This window comes from Lactuca virosa, chromosome 3, assembly GCF_052849685.1.
Source record: "Lactuca virosa cultivar CGN04683 chromosome 3, Lactuca_virosa_CGN04683_v6, whole genome shotgun sequence".
In the NCBI taxonomy this organism is placed as follows: domain Eukaryota; kingdom Viridiplantae; phylum Streptophyta; class Magnoliopsida; order Asterales; family Asteraceae; genus Lactuca; species Lactuca virosa.
Genome location: NC_136428.1, coordinates 141,151,630 through 141,177,439, shown reverse-complemented (window position 1 = coordinate 141,177,439; position 25,810 = coordinate 141,151,630). Strand labels below are relative to the sequence as shown.

The following is a 25,810-nucleotide window of genomic DNA, read 5'->3' as shown; positions in this document are numbered from 1 at the left end:
ATGTATAATAGAGAAAACATGGATCCAAGGTATTTAGGGTTGCATGTACACTTAGGAGTGTTAGAATGCTCAAAACCCATCAGTTTATGGACTTAAAGGTCAAGAACTCGACGAGTCCAAGGATGAACTGGGCGAGTCAACGAGAAAATGTCCCAACCTGTATGAATGAGAACTCGACGAGTCCAAGGAAGGACTCGACAAGTTCAAATGCAAAGTCCCGATTCTGTCATATGGAGAAAGTCGGCGAGTTAGAGGATAACTCGACGAGTCTGATCGCGAATTTGAGATTCTCTGAATTATGGAACTCGACGAGTTGATGGACAAACTCGGCGAGTTGAGTCAACCAGGATGTTGACTTTGACCAGGGCATTGACTTTGACTTTGATTTTGACCATTATCCAGAATTGACCCTTAAATAGTTTATAAGTTTGAAGGAGTAATTAAAAGTGATGTTATGTGTAGGAGTTTGAGGAGAGTTGATCCCAGCACCGAGAACAGTTCATTTACTACACAACATTCAGGTGGGTTACCTTCCAGTAGAAGTGGGTCTAAGGCCACACTGTCGGCCCACTAGTAGGAGTTGTTTGTCAGATAATTGTCTTTGTGATAGTTATCTGGGTTTGCCACTGTCTGTTATGTTTCATGGGCTATCCTAGTATGGTGTTATGTGATAGTGGTAGTAGGGGGAATAGTCCCCGTATCTGGTCGAAAGGACCAAAGGGGTAGGTCGGGCACCCCGGTATGCCTGACAATATGTTTATGTTATGTTGTTATATGGTAGTGGTAGGAGGTGAAATAGTCCCCGTAACCGGTTGAGATACACCGGAGGGTAGGTCGGGCATCCAGATATGCCTGACATGGGGTAGGTTAGGCACCCCGGTATGCCTAGCAAGGGTAGGTTGAGCACCACGGTATGCTCATCAGGGTAGGTCGTGCACCCCGATATGCCTGGAAGTATGCTTATAGTATGGTATGTGGTATGATGAGGGAACTCACTAAGCTTTGTGCTGACGGTTTACAGTTTTAGTTTTAGGTACCTCTTCTTCGAAGGGGAAGGAGTCGGCATGACTGCAGCGTGATTTTCCGCACATGAGATTCTTGGGATTTGTACTCTAACATTGTTACTATTTGATGATATGGTTTTGAGACACATGATCTATGGTTTTATGAAAAAAAATTACTTGATGATGTTTTCTTATAAACTGTTTTATGAATCTCTATATTAAAAACGAAATTTTTAGTCTTGAATTTTGGGATGTTACACATAATCTAAGTCGAGTAAACTCACTATCCAACTTCTTACGAACTTCTAAGGCAGACTCGTATGATTTATAAATAACTGTCATATCTGATTGCATTTGAGTTAGGTAAGGTTCACATATAGATAAATCAAAGTTATTATACGTAATTAGAGATTTTACTTATCGGATGATGCTTCGACTAGGTGGATTGTTGGTTGCCATGTAGCACTAATGTGGCTCATCATCTTCATCATTAGCTTCCGAACTGAAAGACCAATAACCTTCATCACACTCAATTGTTCGTCTAGCCACTAGACATATGTTTCTACCCAAATTTCATTCATCCTCGTCACCAGATGACCAATATTCATCAATATTTTGCGAAATAGTGGTGATAAAATCCTTTTTGCTCTCTGCTAGCTGTTTAGCACATCGAGCATAATAAGCAGAGTCTTTCACCTTTGGTTTTGGAGGATCATCAGCTAGGCAGTCCATTTCATAGTGGTTACCAAGACCACATTTGTGACACACAATCTTTGTTTTGGCTGATTTCAGAACTTCCTGGGTTTCCGAGGTACGATTTAGAATGTTGTCGTTAAGCAGGTGGATTTTCAGTTGGTTTAGGATAAGGTTAAGGATTTCTTTGGTGAGGAGTTTGATAGTGGTTGTGATGTGGTTTTTTATTAGGATTCCATGGTCGTTTGTATTTCACTGAGAAAAGTGTGAACTCTTGTTGGAAATGAAGTTCGGAATCATAGGTTTCCGGATCAAACTTTTTTTCATAAGGAAAGTTTGAACAGGTTGAGTAGGTTGAACAGGTAGAACGGAGGGCATAGCTATAAATGGATCCGAAACAAATGGGTTTGGAAGAAGCAGGTTGATGGAACTGACTAGTGCAATAGGACCTCCAAAGAGTTCTCTCAATGTTTGAGCAACATTAGATTTGTGGCCTTGTCGTTCGTCGAAAAAATTGATAGAGCTTCAACTTCTTCATATATCTGTTACTTTGAAGACATGATTTGACGTTTCCCAATACTTTTCCTATACTAATGATAAACTTCAGGTTGTACTCAAGCGAAGTGCGAATAACACCATGAGCATTCATGTTGTTCACAACAATTCTGTATCAATTTGATGTTGAGGCAACCCATTCACCAGGAGTAGAAGCGAAAGTGTCAAAGTCATTCACCATGGATGTTAATCGCTTGTCGTTCATATTCTCTAAACAATCAAACAAATCTTGAAGTGTGTCTTGTATCTCTTTCATAGAGTTGCACAACTTAATGTGCTCAAAGAGATATGATGGAACACCAAACACCATTTTAGAGAAAGCGATCCGATGGGCTTTGAGCTTGTAGATGCCATTCGTAGTGAGAGGTTCCTGTCGTGTTTCTTCTTAACAGATGATAGTGGAAAACAACATATCTAACAACTTGTCTTACAGGAACATGAGGACATTCTTTCACAGAACTCCATATCTCTTCACCCTTTTCTTTCCTAAGAAAAAATCTCTCCATTCTAACGTTCCAATGATCATACTCTTCAACAACTAGTAGTGGGGCACACAATGGGCAACCCACTCTATTTTCGACTTGCATTGAATACATTTGTTGAGATTGATTAGAAGCAGCCATTGATATTAAAATATATTAGAGCTAAAGTGGTATAATCTGATCTTATGGATTCAAAGGATAACCACGTATGCTCTAATACCAATTGTGAGTACTTAAACTCTATTAAATGCACGGACAAGGTTTGCAAACACAAAAATTAAATTAACCCTTCATATCAATGGTTGCTAGGAATTAAAGATCCAATCAAGTTTGGTCAAACCAGTCAAGACTAGAAGTAAATAACTCAACAAAGTATTCAAGAAGATTAAGGTAAAGAAAAGTATGAACAAGGTAAAGTAATTAAGAATATCCAGAACATATGAGAGAAGATTGAAAGAAATTAGAGAAGTGAAAGATTTTATTTGATGCATAATATATGTGTATTTTAGTACAACGTTGACACTCCTTTTATAGCCACAGGATGCACAACAAGACAAATACATTGAACAAAGAGTGCGTGTAACAGTAAATAGAAACTTGATAAAGTGGATTTCCTCTAAACCGATGGTAGGCTAAAACTGGAATACAAATAAAAGAACTTTCTTCTTGTGAGAGTAAGTTAACTAAATTCCAAATATGAGGCATCTCGGAAATAGTCATCTCTCAATTTTCATCTATGAAGCTTCATTATCTTTAAAACAATATTCTTTCTTGGAAAAAGGATGATCTCAGACTCCTCGTCTCATTAGAGGAATGATCTTGGAATCTTTTCTTCATCTTGGAGTCTTCACTTTTAAACAATTCATCTCGGACAAAAGACTATCTTCGAATCTCTATATTTCAGAACAATCACATCTCGAAATGGATGGACATCTCGGATTCTAAGGGGCACTTTCATGTACTAACATCATGATGTGATTCTATCACATTAGTACGTGAAGGAAGGTATCTTTCGTGCTAGAGTCTGTCTCAGAATGAGACCTGAGTCTATCCATTGCATCAAGCGATAAAAGGTCATTATAAAATAACCATTCGGTCTATCTGGTAGTGAGAGTAAAGACTTTATCATGGGTTAAATATGTTCTACAAGGAGTAGGAGGCTTGGATAAAGATCGAGGTTATGACTCGGGGTTAGAACTGAAGATCCAATACAATACGAAGGTACGGGTGCAAGATAAGCACTTCCAGCAGAAGTCCAAGAGTTTGATACTCATTTTGGGAAGTCGCATGAGTTATGATTAATATAAAAGGGATACACGTAAGGATGTTAGTAGTACGATGATACTCGGTTACCTTAAATATGGTCAAGTAGAGCGCGACAAGTTAATCATCTCACAAAAGAGGAAGAAAAAAATATGGAGTTCAGCAACCGTCATTAATGCTATTAGTATGACCCTCTTATGCCATCTAGTACATATGTATCTTAGTAGAACAATGTAGGCGCTTGTTATGACCTTGATCAAACTACGATTGTGTATTACAAAAAGATCACTCATTATAAGCTCATGCGGCGATACTTCACCAAAAATGTTAAACTCGTTATGATAATGAGGAGTTTCTTTCAAGAAGAAAGAAAACTACCAATCATAGAGACGAATCCATCTTGGGTATTGATTGGTTTTATGTAGCAGGAAAGTGAGGGTTCGAACCCAATTTAGGAAAACCCTAACCATTAAGGAAGAATGTGAGAAGCAACTCCACTACGTATTCGACGCCAAGAATCCCGAAGAGTTGCAGCACTAGAGAGAGTTATTAACTTTAGATAATATCAAGTAGATAGTAGATTGGATGATTTGGTTGGAAGGCGAAAAGGAATATATAATAATCGAACTTGTAACCTTTACCAATGCCTATAGGTAAGTGGAACGATCTCATTTTAGATCTTAACATCAAGTGAAACATGATTGAATATTACCACACTATGTTATGGGTAAGAACTTATAAGAGTATACCTTCCTAGGTATCTCATATATAAAGAATTGGTCTACAGAGGATATTTTGGTAGACTCATTATCAAGAATAAGTAGAGAATTTTGGATCAGAGACGATTCTCTAATCATCTTAGGTTACTTATGTTAGTGATAATGTGAATTGCAACAAAGGTCGAAAACGGAAAAGGGCATAGAACGGTTAAGTTCGTGGACCTCATCATTTTTGGGAAAAGGATAAATGTTTACGTAAGGTACTCGGCGTAATTAGGGCACTTAAGTAATACTATAATTAATAGAGTTAATGATATGGAATTAGGTCGGTGGGATGAGAAGTTGTCATAAAGGCACCTAAAACATTGTTTTGTGTTTAACACAAAGAAATCGGTTAAGATAGTATTGCATGGAAACAAGTATTAAGGAAACTCCTTACTAGTGGATTGAGAGAGGACATGGGAATCATTATTTAGCGTTGTTTTGCTGATGATTTTGGGACACAATCATCTTCAGAGGGAGATAATTGTAATGCCCACAAATATGGGCTAGACATTTAAAATATCATAAGTAATAATTATTATAATAATTGAGAATCCTCAAAAAAGATAATCATTAGTCATGCGCGTCCCAGACTATATAATATAAGCCTTGTTAGTAAATTTATCGATAAGTGATAAAAAGACATTTTAATAGAAGATTATTTATGATAAATAAGCTTAGCCAAAGTTATAGTAGGTGTAACAAGGTTTTCGTGCATATAAAGAACGCTGAAATCTGACTTCATATGAAGAAGTTATACTTTTTCTAAGTTTCATGATTAAACCGGAATGGCTACACACCTCGTAAAATGGTGAATATTAGATAGATCACTTATTAGCCTAAGTAATCTAAATGAAATTCATAGTATTCATTAAAACGAGAGCGTGCATATAGAGAACGCCTAAATCTGACTTCGTGAGAGGAAGTTATAATTTTTCGAAGTTTCAGCATAGCATTATACGGCTCAGAAACTGAAATTAAAATCAGTCGATTGTTACGAAAAAGAAATCTAAATGGGAGTAGAAGTCCTCGTCAATAGCTATACGCAGTTGAGAAAGGATACCATATGAAAAAGTTATGAATTATATACGGACTTTAGCAAGCTAAGCTTACTAAAAATATATAACAAAAATAAATTGAGAAAGCAGCGCACACAGACAATAGGCGCGACACGCTTCTGAAAAACCATAGGATTTTGACATGTGTCACTACTCTAAATCTACCAAGTCACTCCTTCTGACACTAAGAGCAACGTGCCCAGACAAAGTGAGCAGCACACACTGCTTTTCTGCTCTATAAATTGATCGAAATTCAACTCATTCTCCATCCCGTTTCCTCTTATTCTCTCTACAGCTTTTCTATCCCTTTGCCCCTTTTTTCTCCCTACTTCCGGCTACTTTAGTGAGGCCCTACGGTGTCAAATAGCTGCTGATTATAAGCTATTAGGTCAATGTTCTTCTCGATTAATACCCGATTTTCATCTGAATACTCTATATGTTAAGCTACACTTACCCTGTTTAAAGTTGAACTTATAATTATAGTCATAATCATTATTATGAACCTATAATTAAGATTTATCAGTGATTCCAAAGTCATTATATTGATTGATCTACGTATGGGAATGATGTCTAGGTTGGACTTACTAATATGTTTAAAGTGGGATTTCCAAACAGTATAATCTGTATTCCAAATGGACCCTACCTCCGAAAAGATCCTACCAGGTCGTTCCTTACTTGATAGATCTTAACATGGACATTGGATTAGTGAGAAATTTTGACTATCATTAGTCGCCGGAAATATATACTAAGACTTAGTGACATTCGTACCTAAGTCACATCAAGGGAAGAGTCAAGGTGTGAGGCGATGCGCTGTCAAATTCGCCAGTCACCCACCTAAGTTTAGTAAGTGAATAATCCCTTTCATGAACATGATTTTAGTACAAGTATTAATTAAATTATTAAATATTTGTTACAAAGTTAATATGTGAGCTAAACGCTTGTTGCATGGAATATGTGTTAGAAATGTATTTGAAGATATACAATATGCGAACCATACATGCTTCTATATGTGTTAACGATAAATCTACTATTGCGCGATAATAATAATAGAAATATTATGAAGACAAAGATAAAAGTATATTAATACCTAATTACTCTTATATATATATATATATATATATATATATATATATATATATATATATATATATATATATATATATATATATATATATATATATATATATATGCACACACACACACACACTGAGATAGGAAAGTGGTGTCTAAACAGAGTTGGTACTGGGAGCTTAGTAGTTTTGTCCGTTAGTGAGACAAAGACTTATTATAGATACCAACTTCAATTAAGTTTGATATCGGGTAGTCTCATTAGGGATATGTGTGTATACGTTAGGAACGTAGAGTAAAGTTCTGTTCCTTGTCACTTTCCGATGTTCATGGTACAAAAATACTTACCGGTGTACAAATCGTATCTCTTTTTGGACGACCAGAAATAGTGGGTCCAGATCAGGCAACTATAATGCTATATCTGGTCATCTACCAGAGAAAGATGAAAACAATTTATCATTCACGACAGTCTTGTGAATTAAGTTGCTAGTGTGGATTTTTAACCCACAAATGTAAATGAAATGGGATACCATATTCATCAAATACTCTGATGGTCCGAGTGCCTTTATGAATTTCACCAGCCAAGGAAGCCCCCCTAGCGGTGTAGTAAAACCCTTTCTTTAAAACGGTTTATCTTTTTAATAATCATGGACTAGGATCTATCAGCATCGATTGGGGTGGGTATGTACATGTATGAGAGTTTAAACATATCCAAATCGTAAATATATTTATATGTTGTTTGGTAACGGTTGTTTTTTAGGATGAATATATATATATATATATATATATATATATATATATATATATATATATATATATATATATATATATAGAGAGAGAGAGAGAGAGAGAAACTGGATCGGGTGAAGACTCATTTTAAAGTAAGGACTCGGGAGAACACCTTAAAAAAATTGAAAAAAAATCTAAAAAAATACAAATCATAAAATCGAGCATAGATCTATGTCCGAGAGAAAAAAATTGGAAAAAAAAATATTCATCATTAAAATTGAATCATGGATCATAATGATGCAAAATAAAAAATTAAAATTGAATCATGGATCAATTTTAATGATGGAAAAAAAATTTCCAATTTTTTTTTCTCCCGGATATAGATCTATGCTCGATTTTATGATTTGTATTTTATTTAGATTTTTTTTCAATTTTTTTAAGGTGTGTCCTAACAAGTCCTCACTTTAAAATGAGTCCTCACAGCAACCAGTCCCTATATATATATATATATATATATATATATATATATATATATATATATATATATATATATATATATATATATATATATATATATATATATATATTATAACATTGTTGGCTTGAAATCGCTATGTACTCACCAGGTTTTCCAACCTGACCCACTCAGTTTGTATGCATCACATGTATCAAGAGTTAAGCCACTGGAACTTGATTAGAATGTTGAGTGATTAAAAGAAAGATTACAACGGTATTCATGAACATTTGATCTTTACGATGTAACTTATGTATCTGTATTGATTATAACATCCTTAAGATTTTGTTTGGGACAAACTTGTACTCAAAATATTTTTTATAACAGGAGTTTCCGCAAATAAAGTATCATGATTTTTAAAGTATAAGGAAATTTCTTTTTGGTTCTAAAAATTAGAGGATTTTACACTTGACCTTGTTCCGCAATGTAATCCAATCTTGATAGTAATGTACCACCAAATGGAAATCCTAACATCTCTTGAATAGACTTTCTATTAACACTTACTTGAAAATTCTCAAACTCCAAGCTTGATAGTAATGTACCACCAAATGGTAATCCTAGAATTAGAGGATTTCAACTGTATCATTTTCTCAAAAAAACCTACTTCATTTCTTTGTTTTTTGAAAAGTTAAGGCCTATTTGTTAATGAAAAAGTTTAATAAATATATCAAAATTTATGTCTTTTTGTACTCTTTAAGCATAAATTCGTATTGATGTAAAAAAAAAAAAAAAAAAAAAAAAAAAAAAAAAAAAATCGAACTTTGTGTAGAGATTCATATTGTGAATATGAGCAATTCACAATGTAAATAATAGTAAGTCAGATTCACATTGTGAATGTTAAAATTGAAATATTTACGGTTTAGAATATGAATTTGAACTAATCGAGTTTTTTTTTATTGAATTGTTGATGATGTTTATTAATAGAGGACAAAAAATTGAGATTTCTGGTATAATGGGTTTTTTTATAAAAATAAACTTAAATATTTAAAAAGAAACAAAACGAAGTGTGTTTTTTTCGAAAAAAAAATTGTTTTTTATATATCAACATTGATCTCTATGGAAATATGATGAAAAATCGTAAAATACAGTATATGAAGGTTTTTTTTCGATACAAAACTTGGCTTAAAAAAAATTTAAACGAAAAAAAATGTGAGTTTTTTGGTAAAGAGGTGGATTCATAGTATAATTTGGTGTATGTGCGTCAAATATACAAGTGTATATATATTTCATTGGCCGTTGATCGCTTTAAAATTCAATGTTAACCATTGCGTTTTTGGTTCATTGTTAATAAATTTTTTCTATTGAACCTGACCGTATATATAGATACACATACATCTTTATAAATACACACGTATCTTTGTTTGACACTCCAGGCCAACTGGAATTCCACCAAAGTGCTATTCTAGCCCAGCTCCATTTTTAAGGGCCATTGAAATGGCCATCCGACACAAATTCCTCTTGAGACTAAATTTAGAGAGATTTAGTCGAGTGGGAATCATTACTTTCTTTACTAAACTGAATCTGGATACTCCAAAATTCGTTTTCTCGTTTTACTTATTTCCTTTTGAAAGAAAAGGCAAATTATTACTTTTATAATGCCATAATGAAGTATTTCTTCCAATTTATTGTTACACGAAGTTAGCGGTTTTGGATAGACTCAGAAACCTTGACTGATAAGAGGGGGAACCATAATTTTATGAGTTCGATTGTACCAACTTCATGCATCTGTTACACCAATAAATACGCCTTTTCACTAATATCCCTTTTAAACAATATAATTCTTTACCGTTTACACTTTTGTACCAAAATACCAACCAATTTCTTGGTGAGGTACCAATAATACAATTAAAGCACCGGCTAACAAGAAAAGTGAGACCATCTATCAGCCATACGGTACACTCTCTGAATGTCTTGTTAGGGTGAAAATTCATTGCGAATTAAAAACACCGAGTGTTGCTTTTTGAAAGTAAATGCATTGGATATGTCATATGATGTAGCATCGTAAAAGCTTTTTAAGATAGCACTAGCTTATATGCCAAACATTTACGTCCAGTAAAAAGCAAGTAGAATAATGTTTATGTATAAGATTTCTGAACAATTCATTATTAGTTATTTTATTTCAATATAGAGTATGATAATTAGAGTAGATAGTGATTTCTTTCATATAAATTAATGGTTATGAATATAAAACTGTTTCAATCGATTTTTGTCATGTAATAGTTACACTAATTTGGGTAATGTAAATTTGTCTGCTGATCTAAAAAATTGAATGTAAAAGTTGGCAAGTGATCGTGTACTGCTCTTGCGTGTTCAACTTACTACTAGGGGAATCTATAGATATGAGTAAATCATGCGGTAGACCTTTTATTGTTTATCGCCGATGAAGTGGCAATAAATAGAACATAACAGAAAAGCATTTGATTTAAGATACTAATAAGTATCAAGAAGTCCAAAAATATTCATAAAAACTATATCATCGTGGCATAATTTTTTTTGTGTTTCTTTCATAAAAAGTAAAAGGTTATCTAATATCTATCAAACCAAGTCACATGTCTAAGTAAACATAACACTTGGTCTCTTTCTTGAAGATATTAAAAACTCATCATGACATGTCTTCTCTCCTTGAGTATTTAATGCATCTTTCATTCTTTCATGACTTTTACAATCTTCTGTATCTTGCCTATGCCTTCTTTCCTCGGAATAGAAACTGCCTTTAAGGATGTGATAAGAAATTTGCTTAAATTAAAAGGTTGATGGCAATAAAGGACATGACAGAGTTCGAAAGAATTAAAACTCCTCGTGGTTGCATACTTTTCCAAATTAGTGAAACAAAAACCAACTCTATTATCTATATCTATCTTCTTTTAATGTGGTATCTAGTAGTTATTTGCCATCATCTAGTACATCTCTTTGTCATTATAGTTGAATTTAGCTTGCTTGAACTTTAAGGATAGACTAAATTTCAGAAATGATCCTTGTGGTTTAAGAGATATCACAATTTACTCAGTTTTTTATTTGTATCAATTTTGTCTCTAAGGTTTCCAATTTTTTCAATTTCGGTCCACCTAGTAACTCTGCAAGATTAGCTTGTTAAATTTTGAGAAAATGATATTTGTACCCTTACTTTTAATAAATTATGTTAAGGTCTCTCTCTCTCTCTCTCTCTCTCTCTCTCTCTCTCTCTCTCTCTCTCTCTCTCTCTCTCTCTCTCCCTAATATACTCTAAGTTTGTTAAATCCACTATGGTGTATTACTTGGTACTCTTCCATGCTAATACATCACCATTCAGTAAATGCATGAATTCCGACTGCGAACGAAATCGTTTTTATCGGTGTGGAACTTAGCATCAATGTAACTCTTACAATGATCTTTTCCATACTATCAAGATCATTTCCTCTATCCTCCTAGGACATTTAAGAATGTTCTTGATCTTGATTCGTTGATTCTTGCCAAATTGATCAAATACAACTTGTCATGCTCAAGGCATACGAGTCATCAGATCTGGTACATCACATGGCATATATGATCGATCCCATAGCAGAAGCATCTGGAACACGACTCATTTCCTCTAGCTCGGTAGTAAAACTACAACATTAGTATTGCATAATTCCATGCCATATTAAGCACGAACCTTTCCATGTTCTGTATGTTGAGTTTCCTCAAGAGTCCATGTACTTTGGCTTAATCCAATGAATCACTTTGATCTATCTCCATAGATCCTTATTATGTACATGTTTTGTATTTACCATGTATATCATAGCGAAAAAATTCTCATACCAAGCCAAGCTTTTACACTAGCTAAGTTAGAACATAGTTTCCTATGAACCGTATATTATATATGTACAATACAGGGGTGACTACAATGCTCCCACTAGCATTGACATATATATATATATATATATATATATATATATATATATATATATATATATATTGTTTATCTATGTTTCTCGAAATTCAAACTCCTTGAACTTTCTAATTGAAACAACGATTCCAATTACTACAACTATCTTTGATATATGTATGGCTCATCTCTATTTCTCGAAATGCAAAAACTTTGAACTTTCTCATAAAATAATGATCGCACTTGCGAGGTGCTTATTTTGGTCCATAAATGACCTTATTAAGCTTGCACATCCTTCACAACCTATCTTGGTTTGATTATGTGATTGTTCCTATCAATGCTTGTCACTTCTTAAAGATCCACTTATACCTAATGGTTCATACCAAGTGCTTGATCTACTAAGTTTTCACATACATGGACTGAATCTCGCTCTCTATGTCCTCCTTCCATGTTGTCGCCTTTAGGGCCTACCATAGCTTCCGATAGTTGGTATACTCTGATTGCTCCATACTAGTCACTCATTTACCTCAGTAATATAAACTCTTATATAACTAGGCGTATGATGTCCTCTATCATATCTATAAGGAAGAGGTGGAGGTATGCCAGTTTCCTCAATAGCTATTTTAATCTTGAATTGAATGATAGATCCAAATTTAGGTTCTTCGTTGGTTGACTCTCGGAACTTATCAAGATCAATGTGGCTCCCACTATCCCTTTTGGAACTCAACTCCTTCTCTTGGAAGACCCCACTTCGAGCAACATACACTTTGTTGTCAAAAGGATTGTTGAACAATTATTCAAAATGCTTGATGGGTTCTCCAACGAGATAACACATTTGTATTCTAAGTTCTAGATTATCAAGCGCTTTACGCTGAGCGTAAGCCATACAATCGTATACTTCCATATGTTCTAGTGAGGATCGAATCCCGCTTCACATATCATAGAGTGTTTCATGAACCTACTTAGTTGGTACAAGACCAAAAGACTTATGGTAACACTATTCATGACACAATCCATGAATAATTAGTATGCAAAATGCGACTCATCTAGTATAAAATCAATGAATGATGTGTTTCTCTATCCAACTAACACTTCCTAGTGGTAGTGTTTTGGGTGGAGATAGATCATTAAACTATTTCACTGTTACTTAGATGATCGATAAGGTTTTGGACTGAGATGCTCACTATAAGTGTCTCATCCAATTGCCTAATTGATTCTTAACTTCGCTTTATGATAGCTCTAAAGACCTGAAAGGCTCCAGACTCATATTCATACGAAGTCGGTCTTACCATGTATCGTGGTTAATCTGAATGGTCTATTAGTGCAAACTAATTCCAACAGATATTTCCATCACTCGGTGATGTATTCATCATCTATCTTTGATAAACAGGATTTGCATTTATCATGAGACTCCAAGTCAAAAGATATCCAAAATCCGATCCAACTAGATACTTGGTAATTCATTTCTCAATTATGTATCCAAGACTATGGTTCCATAAATACATTTCACCCGAACCTTTTGGATGTATTTGAATCAGTACATATTGTGGTCAATCTGAATGATCCATTAAGTAAACTAATTTTAACAGATATTTGCACCACAACAATACACCTTATTGAAATATTCAAATCAACTTTAAACTATTGCAACTATAATAGTTTCATAGATTTGATGACTTTCTTTTAACATGTTAGAATTCTCCACATTTAAATAATTCACAACTATCTCATGAATCATAATATAAATAATTTCAATTATAACACCATAGGCTAAACATTTTGGAGAGTGGTCTTTTTATCCCATGAATAGTAGCAAGGGCTTGACAATCATGATCAAATTATCCTCTCCATGTTTCAATCTTCTTACTTCATTTTAGTCATTGCACATTCTTACAAATGTTAGTACCTAATCCTTAGTAAAATACTAAAGGTTTAAAAGTAATTTTCCAATGGTATTATAAATGCATATATCTGATTAAACACCAAACATAGGAGAACTAGTTTTCTTTTGATCCTATGGATAGTATCATGGGCACGTAATCCATAATCAAATTACTTTCTCCATGTGTCAGTCCTTTCACCTCATATATATATATATATATATATATATATATATATATATATATATATATATATATATATATATATATATATATATATATATATATATATATATATATTAGGCATGTATACTTTATTAGTCTGTTTCTTATTATGGAAACGAATAGCTATCAGAACATGTCTCAGAATAGGCATTCCTTTGTCATTGGCATTTGGGACTAGATTAGGTTTACCAACACTAATCGCATTTTAACCCATGGGAAATTGGCTTTCTTCCTCTTGACGCTTCTATTCATGATAGCAAAAATATGGGAGTATTTTGAAGTTTGAGTTTCTTGATTGGCCATGTTAGTTCTAAAAGGAAACCCTAACATGCTACACAACTCGTTAGTGGACATTCCAAGTTGTTCATATCAAAATAAGAATGAACTGATTATATGCACATGTCAGGTAGTCGACTAAACCTAGTCAACTCGTAACTCAAGGAAATTCCATTATACTTCAATATGTCAGTTTACAACTTACACTTGATAACTGCTCTTTCTAACAGTTTAGAATGCAATGTTGGAAGTAACGTAGGAAGAGCTTTATCAAAGGCATGATCTTTCTTTCGTTTATGAGAACTATTCCCAAACTACAAATTTGATAAGATTGATTATCCTCATAGCTAATCCTTTCAAAGGTTTTATAGCAGTAGATTTAGTGGATAAGGTTATAGACATCATTCAATATCAAATTCCATTATAGTTTGTTTTACTTATCCTTAGAAAATAATTACCCTAAATAAAATTATTTAAGAAGGCAAGGATCCATATTTGGCTTCATGATGTGTAAAGGGATGTCGTAAACACACCATACAGTTATTTGGGTAGGCAAAACCCTTTTCCAATTTCGATCACCACGAAATTTCTAGTTTTTTAAGATTCATTGACTATCAATGACATGTTAATCTCGGATTACGTTCATCTCAAATTCAATGATGGGGTCGACGCGGATCACTGAGCAGATGGTGAATCAACCATACAAAATCGTGTGGTCCCCAGCTCAAGTTACACTTAAGATTCGCAAGTTCCACATCATTCTCTACCTATACTCTCAAATTTGCATGCCAGTAAACCACACGAGCTCCATCAACAAGTTATAAAGAGAATGTGCAACTTTTATGGATAACATAAGATTCACATTAAATATATTGTGAGCTAACCATACCTAAGTGTATATGCAACCTATGGATCTATGGTTTTTTGTTACCGAGTTCCGGAGAAAAATCAGGTTTGACTAGAAAAGGTTTTTTGGATCTTTTTTGTGCATTACAATCTTTTATAAACATATTTGAAGCTTTTAACAACATACTTTGATCATCAAGCATCTAGACTTTAAGGTCAACACATGCATGTTGGTTTAAGGCCATGCTTAGGTTTGAAAAGTTAAAAAAGTTGTTTTTGAAAGAAATCATAGGTTCATAATGTGATTTCTTCATCAAAACTAGCATAAAAGTGGTTTATTTTAATTTTTACATAGGTTTGGGTCATGGGACTTCACCATTCGCAACATTCATGTCGTGTTTAGGTGAAATCCTACCGCCATCACCATCAAAATTGACATGCAAGAACATGTATACAAATATTCAGAAACAATGGTGTAGAAAAAGAAGAAAATGTAAGAAAGATCATGTAAGTTTGAAGGAAATGATAGGAAATTGTGTTTACCTAGATGAATGCTTTAAAAGGGATGAAGATTTTGAGTAAAATGAGGGATATTTAGCTGAAAATTTGTGAGTTTTGGGGCTGATTCATAGAGGAAAAGAATGAGCGTTTTAGAGAGAAGAAAAGAGAGAAAATAGTGATTTTGTCTCTCTGGATACCCAATCTCTTCGTCATCTCTTTGGGGTTTCTCTCCACCAACATCGGTCACCAAAATATAGAAATGTATATAGACTCATGAATAATAGAATGGAAAAATCTATCCCACAGATTTTGCTTCTAAGTTCGTATTTTTCTAGAGAGAATGAAGAGAAAAATTTTAGACAGAGAAGTGAGGAAGGAAAAGGGTGTGGAAGTAATCAAAATTATGGAAAACTTGGAAAGTGGGTTGTCTTCGGAGGTGTAGGCCGAATTTTGGTGGATAAGAGATTTCTCATCTCAATTTCATTATTTTAAATTTTAAATCCTTAGTTTTTATAAAAAAAATTCCAATTTTTATAAAATGTAATTTTGGTCTAGTTTTAATTCATAAAACTCTTGATTTTTAAACTAATAATTAGGTATATATATTGATACATTAAATTATATTTTCCTTGATTATATTTCCAAATTTTATTTATTCTAAGATGTTATTATAAGGTGCATAACCGTTTTTATAAATTTTGATGTTAGATTTATAAAAATTTAGGTTTGTAGGGTTTTTAGGGTTTTAAGGAATTTGTTAATCTTTGGATATGAAAATAAATTGAATTTTTGAGACTTCAAATTATTTTTGAGTTTCCTAACTCTTACTCTAGTTAGAAATCATGTTTGTAATTTATTTTTGTCGGTTTATTCGCATTTCCATGTAGTGATTTCGAGATTCAAGTGAAACTGAAGAATCAAGTATACTAGTACTAGCTTTCAATTTTAACTTAAGTTCCTATGAGACTCTGACCTAATTTCTATTTCTAGGTCACGTGCATGATGTGTCTACATGATTCATGCAAAGATGTTCAAGTCAAGGATTGACCCCAATTTCGATAGTTGTTATAGTTAATGTAGCTATAGAATTCATGTATCAATGTAAAATCTAAGCACATTATCCCTCGTTTCTAATTATTTTCATGTTTTTAGTAGGTCACAACTTAGCTTGTAGTTACTAAGTCAAGAATATGTCGTGCCAACACGTGCAACTAAGTTTATTCAAATCTAGAATTGTCTCGAATTTTGACGGTTGTCACCTCTCACTTCCACCGCCCCTATCTACATTGATACCGATTTATTTGATAATAGAAAAGGGCCATCGAGTAGATCATTTATACTCACCGGTGAAGTATACCAAAGTAAATAAGAGGAAAACCTTACTTTAATATCCTCTATAAGCGATCAATCTTGATTTTTGTTGTTATTATGCGTATATGATTTGGAAACGGGTACCTGTTATCCAAGATGGGAAGGAATAACTCCGACAAGGGATATCTTTACAAGTCCAAGATTGTGAAGAATTTTCATATGATTCTAGAATATGAATGTTAATCTTATTGGGTCGGTTAAATAATTCTCTCATTCATCTAGAATTAATCTTCTTTCTCATATCTAGAATTTTACTCCCCTGATCTTCTTCTCAGGTAATCTCATTTATGTAGATAGGTAAAATACAACATTGAAGAGGCACGTATAGGTTCTTTAACCTTTTTAATGAAATTTTTGTGTATAATCTTGATGGTTGTTGGCCCACAAATGAAGGAAGTTACACGATGGTTTGAAAACTATGTTTTTTTGTTTGTGTTAGACAAAGGAATGGACCTGATCTTTGATATTTAACTCTATGTAGTCAATAGAAATTTCGTATCTTTGAAGGGGTTAATTTTTGTGATTTTACTATGAGTTTACTTTTTAGGATCTATGATGTTGGGTACAATAAAGACTTCATTGGAACAAAATTCATGAACCAGGGGATCTTATAGGTCTAATTTTCCCTCTTTTAACCATCTTTTTGCATTCTTATACCCTACTGAGGTTCTATGATGGATTCTTATACTTTAAGTAACCAGTTCTATTTTCCAAATCATCTTAAATATGTAAATTCTTTATAGAGATGTAATCTTTATCTAATTAAAAAGATTACTAAAATGCCCATGGGTGAAGGTGTTTTTAGAAGAGGTTTTGGATTGTGATATCTTGATTTTGATTTGGTATTGAGTAATGGGTTTCGAAGTATGTCGCAGATAATATCAATGATTCTTGCAATAATGAAACACCACAACTCACCAGAGACCTTAAATACGCTCACAACCTGATCGATTTCCAAAAAAATTCAGGTTTAATATTATTTCTATATTGCTCCAGATTTGGACATATTAGTCTATTTTTTCAAACCCTCTCCATATATATTAGTCCTAATCTTTGTATTGATTTTTAAATGTTTTTAGGTGAGCCATTATATGTGCATATGGCTTTCCGATTACTTCTTTCATTTCATGTTCTTTGATGTCTTGCTTGATTATTTATTCTTACTGAAATAAATTGCAAATCACAAGCAAGAATATGTTGAAATATGTTAGTGTAAGTGAGTTTAATCGAGACCCAAAGCTTCATGTGTGTTTGTTTTCCTTCACTCTATCAAATGTGAATCAATTTTTCTTCAAACTCAACACTTTAGGTTTTTTAAAAGATTTATTACTTTGATTTATTTTCCTTTTTATATTGAATTGCATCAAACCATTGATGTTGTCAATCATGTAATACTTTATTTAGGTATAAATAATTATTTACCTCCAAAAGTAGGCATTGAACTTTTAGATTTGAGAACTATCATCCTTTTTATTAATAAATATAAATAAAAGGATCATTTTGATATCTAGATGTTAATCAACAACAGATAAAGTGTTTTTCATATCTAAAGATGTCACTACTATGGGTACTTAAATGGGAGTTTAGTAAGTTTATTTTTTAATTAAATGTAAATTTTACAAAAAGTTGCACGGTTGTGATTTTATTTTTAGAGTATAAATTTTACACTAAGTTATTTGATTCTATCTGAGTTTAAATAGTTAAGTTATCATGCACCTAGTAAAATTGCAAGGAACTCTACGAGTTGGTATATTATATTTTTATTTTTTTGATCTTACGAGAATTTGGTGTGAATGAGTCAGTAAGCATTGGAGGCAAGTCATATGATAGTTTTTTGTTTTGCAAGATAATGATCGTAAGATCATATCAAAAGCATTTTCAAAGATATAAAATATATTTTCACCTTAACCATTCAGTTAACTATCAATAGTTTAAACCATTTTCATTTCATTCCATTCCATTCAACCAAACAAACATTACCTAAGGAATCGTGCGACTATGTTGAATATTCCAAAAACCTCCATTGATAACGACAAATTTGAACAAAAGTTTTGGAACCAAATTGATATTAACAATTCATTTCTAATGATGGTTATAAAAAAATATATAAAAATTTAAAACTTTTGAAAAAAGAAACAAAACTTTTGTAAGGTGTAACGCCCATATGTGTTTCCTACCAAGGTATACCCAAATTTATCAAACAAAATCATTTAAAAGTTTTACAAATAATCTTGGTGTATAGTGGCACTCTGGTATACAAGAAGTTATCACAAGGATCGTGTTGGCAGCAAGCATAGGATCGAGCCGAGCGTCACAATAAATCTACCTGCAAAACAGATTATCATAAAAACGTAAGCCTCACGGTTTAGTGAATAAAAACTACTATAACATAATAAGATAAATCAGATAAAGCATAAAATCATACAATTAATGCAAATTATATAAATTTCACATAATTGTCACATATCCTGTATAGTGATTTCATCAGGTGATCAATCTCTCAGTAATGATCTATCTCTCAAATATTTATCTTATCAATAATCAATACCTCCCTCATATTCAATATCTCGATCCATTACCAATATATCAAATAATTTCTATCTTTCAATTAGAGTATATTTATCAATCAAATATCAATCTATTAACATAATCTAATCTCTCAATAATTATCTATTTCTCAATATATCAATCAACAATTAAGTATTGTCAATAATAATCAACCATATAATAATTATCACAATTATCACAACAATAGATGTTAGAGTAGTGTTACTCACCTGGATAGTCGATAGACTTATTCCAGTCTCAGCTTTGCTCTTCCACTATCTAGCAGCTCGTCACATAATAACACCTATTTATCAAATAACAAGTACCTCAGAACTTGCCCAGACTCACTAATAATTATACCCTGTGACCTCTTATAATAACAATAACCAAATATCATAATATTATCATAATAGGCTAACCCGTAAGCCCATGGCTAAATCTCTCATATTAGGTATTTCCCAAGCAATAGGGTTTATAACCCTTGCCAACCAAACATGATATTAATCATAAGATTTTCTCACTAATCTCACCAACAGGTTCATAACAACTCCATATCACGGATACTCGTAACCCTTACATGGGTCTAATATATCTAATAATAATCAAATATCATAAATACAATTTATCGGGTAAAAGATACCTTAATGTATCCCGCAACTCAACTCTGTATCACCCATACGCCAACATAACATCTCCGATATAGACTCCCGAGAATGGATCCCGAGCAGCATCTCTCCTCACGAACGCCAAAAATACTCCAAAACGACTCAAAACACTCATATTTATACTCTGGGGATGCTCACGTCGTGAGAAATGTTTAGACCGGTTTCTGCCACGTGTCCTGCTCTTTCGCTACGTGTTTTCGTCGATTCATGTTGCTCACGTCGTGAGGAAACATCACTCACGTCGTGAGGATCAAAGGTTTGGCCGTTGGCTTGATTTTCGTTGACTTTCTCAATATAGCAGCGTACTTTCATCAAATCTTCAAACGATAATAACTTCCTCATACGGACTCCGTATTTGATTATCTTTATATCCACGAAATCCCCTCAATCACTCTATAACATTATTTAATTATCTTTTGCTAAATATCATTTCTAAAAATAAAGCAACTCAAGGCTTTATCTCATTTACTCAACTCATAATATCTATATTTCGTTAAATAACGCCTATTACAAAAAATGGGTGTTACAATACTTCTACCCTTCAAACGATTCCGTCCTCGGAATCTCTTGAAATATCGTGCTACTAATCTAGTGAAAAAGGTCCCGACAATTACAAATCTATTACTCTTATCATATCTTATATTTAGCTCAACTCATTATCATAACTCAAGCACACATTTCACTTAGTCTCCGTCAATAATCATTTGGCACTTGACTTACAACTCATCCTGAAGTCACGAGTGTAAATACTCATAGAAATTACTCTATTCAATGTCAATCACTCTGATCAAAAATCAGTTACTCAGATCATTCACTTTGATCATTATCAATTACCTAAATAAATTTCAATTGTTCAGATCAATCACTTGAATCAATTACTCAGATAAATTGGATCAATCACACGGATCACTCAGATCGATTACTCAGATCACTCATCTCAATAGATCAATCAATCAGTCACTCATATCAATTAAATCGATTACTCAACTCAATCGATTAATCAGATCATTTACTCAGATCAATTAAATCAATGACTTATATTAACATCAAATCCTCATATCAATCATTCAGATTACTCTAATCAATCACTCTAATTAAGTCAATCACTTGAATTAATCTTAATTGTTTAGGTCAATCTCTCAGATCAGTATCAATAGCTCAATTTAATCACTCCGATCGCTCAATTCAATTGGAACGACTCCCCACATTAATCACCCTTACTACTCTCGACTCGGGAGCAAAATTTATGGTTTTTCTCAATCCTTCCAGCCTTGTAATCAATCATACGAACTCTAATTTGAACAATATTTATATCGTTGGAAATCCTGTTAGGATCACTACAAATTTTATGTAACTCGCTCCATCTGAATGTGTCCAAAATTGGAATTATTCAGCTGTGAACATGAAGGTCTTGAACATTTCAGTAATTTTCACGTATTTGAACAACCATCTTGAAATAACCATATCTTATTCACTACACATCCGCTCTGTCTGAATCTTCTTCCTATGTATTCTTTGTTATATAGACCATAACTTTAGTTTACAAAGTTATTCCTAATCAGCTATAAATATCAAGTTATTAGGCTTCAAAGTTGACACTTTGCAGCCGTCACATTTAACAAATCAGCCTCTAATAACTTTTTGTCCAACTTTGTAGGCTTGTACATTCTTTATTAGAACTCCTTTTTTTTGTAGTTTAAAAACTCAAATTACACAATAAACCAAATCATTCACTCTAATCAATTGCTCAGGTCAATCACTCAGATCGGTTACTTTGATCAATTTATGTAATTGCTAATTGTATGCATCATAATCATACATAATGCCACAATCATAATATCCTATTTTTCCTTGTAATCAAACCTTGTCGTTTATCAACTCGTAACATTTAACTCAATATCACATCACAATGTCAGCACCTGACTTTCCAATAAATATCGAATAACAATGTCGGCTCGTGACAAATCAACGAATAACAACGGTGTCAGCCCGTGACATATCAACAAATAGCAACAGTGTCAACACGTGACACATCAACAAATAGCAACAGTGTCAGCCCGTGACGCATCAACTCATAACACATACTCATTCCCAACGAATGTCAATCTCATTCCCGAAGGAATATCAATCTCATATCTGATCTAATCATCTCTCATCTCGATTAAAAGTTCTTACTGTAATTTCTCACTTCATATCAAATTTAGGAGTTATATATTTACTCCAAATCATACTCTCATACTTCATCTTATTTCTATCTTGTTATTCTCTAAATTATCATAATTAATATTAAGAAATCTGCTTTTATTCCATGATTATCATCCTTGTCATTATCACTAAGCCTTCCACATAATGGATATCAACTAGACACTCAACATATTGGTATATTATAAATCATATCTTCGAATATTATTACGAGTTCATAACTTATCGAAATTATTCACTCAGGTCGTTCAAACCATTTTCTCAATTTAATCTCTCATATTACTTAAATCAATGATTAATTAATCATTCAAATTTATCACTCAGATCACTTAAATCGATCATTCATGTTAATTACTCTAATTGATATTAATCACTCCGATAAAAACTAATTGCTCAGATTAGTCACTCAAATCTATTGATTAACTACTCTAATCAACATTGATTTCTCTGATCAATCACTTGGATCTCTCTCCTAGTTTGATCAAATCAATCACTCAAATTAATGTATGTATGTATGTATGTATGTACGTATGTATGTGTTGGTCGTGGTGACTTGATAGAGTGTGGCGTTGGATACCTAGATAATAGATAAAACAAATAATATTTTTAGTTGTCTTCAGTAGGTGTTGGCTCTTGATTTTTACCGGTGTCGGCATTGGAGATTAAAAAGAGACCTTTTGAAGAGAGAATAGACGGTGATTGTAGGATTAAGGAGCTTGTTTGGCCTTTTGAAGTTTTTTCTAAGATTTATAGAAATGATAATTTAAGTTATTGAAAAGTCAAAAGAATATAAAATACAAAAATGAGCGATATAAAAGTCATTTTGAAGTAATTGAACAGAGGCATATGACCAATAACCGAGAGAGTGACCATATATGATGAAATTGCGAACAATAAAGATCTATGAAATGAGTACATTAAAAAAAAGATCGTATTAATAATCATCATTTAAAATTGATACAACCTTGAAAGAATTACAGCAAAAGCTCACACATTCTTGAAAGAATTGCATAAAAATTTGATACGTCTTTGAAAACATTACATCAAAAGTGACACATTCTTGAAAGAAATACATAAAAACAAAAACGTGCTTTAATGGTAGTTTTATAATAATTAATTTATACACATCATTATGACTTCCCAATGTAGAATTACTTGATAATATGAAGTATATAATTTATATTCGTTAGCATTTGTTATCATGTTAAATATGCCTATAAACAAACTTAAAAAAATCACACAGAATCCACACCATAATCAAAGTTGAGCATAATCCTATTAATCACATTAGCAATAGTCTAAGGCTTTTTGAATAAATATTTAATCAATTACAAAAGATCAATTCTAAAACAATCAACATTGGTATTCTGCCGATATAATTAAGAAAAAATAGATCTAAAACAATTTATAAAACAACGATTTGAAGAAAAGAAATTAGAACAAAAATATCCTCCTAATCACCAAACATAACAAATGAATGAATAACCCATGAGTATCATGTTTTTGTTTGGTGCGTGTTCGTTAAACACCCCGTCTTGATCAAAACTCAATTTCACTTGTATAAAAAATCAGATAAAGATGGAAAGAATGACATACCGACAGAAGAGAAAGGCTGGAAGATCAATCGAAACGGATAAGTAACAAAATACGACGAAAATGATGGTTCGAATACCACGTATTACGGTGGTTCTGATAAAGAAACCCTAGAAGTAGCGGCCGTATACATAGAGAAGAGAGGCAGAATGAAATAACTTTGGGTATAGTTAATTTGTTACCTAATTTAGGGGATTAAATTGAAATAAAAATAGTTAATTATTATCTTAATTTACTTTAATATATTTTTGAATTGTTTGTCAATATTTAGATACACATTGATATAATAATATACACATCTCTCTCTCTCTCTCTCTCTCTCTCTCTCTCTCTCTCTCTCTCTCTCTCTCTCTCTCTCTCTCTCTCTCTCTCTCTCTCTCTCTCTCTCTCTATATATATATATATATATATATATATATATATATATATATATATATATATATATATATATATATATGGTTAGGTTATTTTGTTCTAACTATTTATTGTGTGTATATATGATTGATTGTGGACCAATAATTTTAGTTATTTTAAAAAAATAATTAATGCATATTAAATGTTGAAGATATAATGTGTATTAATTAAATATTTAGCATTTAATATGCATTAATTACTTTCTTAAAATAACTAAAATGATTGGTCCAGAATCAATCCTACATGCACACAATAGATAGTAGATAGATTTGAAGCTAACTCTTATATATATATATATATATATATATATATATATATATATATATATATATATATATATATAGAGAGAGAGAGAGAGAGAGAGTGTGTGTGTGTTAGGTTCAAATGTAAATAACATCTATTGTATAAATGTGTAATTCATTCATAGCCATTGGATCAATAAAAATAATAATCATTTTGTAAAGAATACAATTTCATTTATTATTATTATTATTATTATTTAAATTCAAATTTCAAATCTTTTTTAAAGATAATATGTATATTTTGTGTATCCTTATTTTAATCAACATAATAATTAAATCCGGATTTTAGGTATTTATTTAGTTTATTTTCATTTTCAAAAAGCAGAAACACTCTTGGAAAATATATATATAATAAATGGTTTTTTTTAATAAGGAATTCAAGTAGAAATACATAAACCTACAAAAAAAACATACCTAAGAAGAATCTACTAAAAGATTAAACCAATCATATAATAATAAACTTCATTCTCGATAGAATTACAAAAAACTAAGCTACATTCTTGATATAATACACTATGGCCTTTGAATATTTTTTGAAAACTTGAAAGAATTAATAATAATTCTGAATAATCTATTAAAAATCTAACCATTCTCAAAACAATACATTGATTCTTAAAAGCATACATATCCAAAAGAATACATTGATTATTGAAACCATGTATTGATTCTTGAAACTATAAGTTGCATTTAGTCATGTTAATATTCCATTAACAATTTCTTGATTCTTGAAAACTGCATGTTGTAGACTTCACAACAACATCAACAATCCTGATGCCAAAAACCTAAAAACTGTAACGTCCCAAAATACGAAGGTAAAAATTTCATTTTTAAAACATAATCAAAACACTCATTTATCCTTTATTCAAACATTTAGAGTATTTAAAATAAAATCAAATATCAGAGTTCATTCCCAAAAATCTCGAATTGCGTAAAACATGGGTGTATGTGTTGCGATCAAGTCGGGCCCTTCCCTTTCGAACCGAAAGTACCTGAAACCATAAACCACAAACTGTAAGC

At 32.3% G+C, this 25,810-nt stretch overlaps 1 long non-coding RNA gene across 1 annotated transcript; it reads right to left on the bottom strand.

Annotated features, from left to right (window-relative positions):
• Positions 1-19,268: 19,268 nt before the first annotated feature.
• On the bottom strand, positions 19,269-24,198 carry LOC145162652 (uncharacterized). The gene is made up of 3 exons (XR_013739228.1): positions 24,081-24,198; positions 19,848-19,921; positions 19,269-19,396 (listed from the first exon to the last, which is right to left on the bottom strand). It is a non-coding gene; the product is annotated as an uncharacterized LOC145162652 (long non-coding RNA).
• Positions 24,199-25,810: the final 1,612 nt, after the last annotated feature.